Source organism: Lactuca saligna, chromosome 6 (genome assembly GCF_052625555.1).
Source record: "Lactuca saligna cultivar CGN05327 chromosome 6, ASM5262555v1, whole genome shotgun sequence".
Classification (NCBI taxonomy): domain Eukaryota; kingdom Viridiplantae; phylum Streptophyta; class Magnoliopsida; order Asterales; family Asteraceae; genus Lactuca; species Lactuca saligna.
In genome coordinates this window covers 37,644,578-37,645,625 of record NC_136422.1, presented here as the reverse complement: position 1 = coordinate 37,645,625, position 1,048 = coordinate 37,644,578, and the positions used below count along the sequence as shown (strand labels likewise).

The 1,048-nt window shown below is 34.0% G+C and overlaps 1 pseudogene; it reads left to right on the top strand.

Moving 5' to 3' along the window:
• Positions 1-249: 249 nt before the first annotated feature.
• On the top strand, positions 250-588 carry LOC145002457 (protein GL2-INTERACTING REPRESSOR 1 pseudogene; annotated as a pseudogene).
• Positions 589-1,048: the final 460 nt, after the last annotated feature.

Here is a 1,048-nt window from a genome sequence, read left to right as displayed (position 1 = left end):
CTCACTTCTGGTGCTGTTCTTCTTGATCACAATCCTAATCTCTCTCCTCTTTCTCTCTTGTGCTTGACAAAAAAAAGCTATCGACTTTAAGGTGAACACATGTAATATGATCATGGGTTGTCAACTTGTCATGATGGCGGTGTTTAGTGATCAAAGGTTTAACCTTTTAATATCTTTTTACTTTGATTTTCAGGGAATTGACTTCCATCTTCAAGAGGATCAAGAGCGGTTGAAAGTTAGCCAGGAAAGATGAGCAGAAGAACTGACGGAGGACACGGACTGAAGCTTGACTTGAAACTCAACTTATCCCCACCGAGAACTCAATGGCCGGTGACGGAATCACCCAATCGGTCGTCTCCGATCACTGTATCTCCGACGAACTCATGTGTGTCATTGGAGGTTGCTCAAGATGAGGTGGAGCTCCGGTACTCAAGCAGCCCGGAGACAACGTCGATGATGCTGGCCGGATGTCCTCGCTGTCTCATGTACGTTATGCTTGCTCAGGATTTCCCTAAGTGCCCTAAATGCAAGAGCACAGTTCTGCTTGATGTTGTTCTTGACAAACCGATCAAAAACACGAGAAATTAGTTTAGTTAAATTAAATGTCATTAGCTTGCTAGTTTTATCAATATATTCTGCCGCCTTTCGAAAAAAAATGTCATTAACTTCTAGAATTAGTAGGAAGTTTTGTTTTTTTATTTTATTGTTATAATTCTATTTCTTTTTTCTGTTTTTATCGGAGATGTTTATTTTATGGGTGATGTTTACTTATATTTTATTGTTTTTTTTTTAAATATTAAATATATTTTTATATTTTATTTTTATTTATCTTTTTATCATACAAATGTTGATATGTTTATATTTAATTATGTGTTATATTTAATGAAATTGTTAAAATTTTAGTCAACTTGTCACCATTTAATATGAGTATTTAATATGAAGACGAGGATATTAGGAATAAAATGTATTAGGATATTTAATTTCTATTTTATATTTAACATTTTATGTGATGAAATATGATGTCTAATGATGATTCCCTCTTATCCTT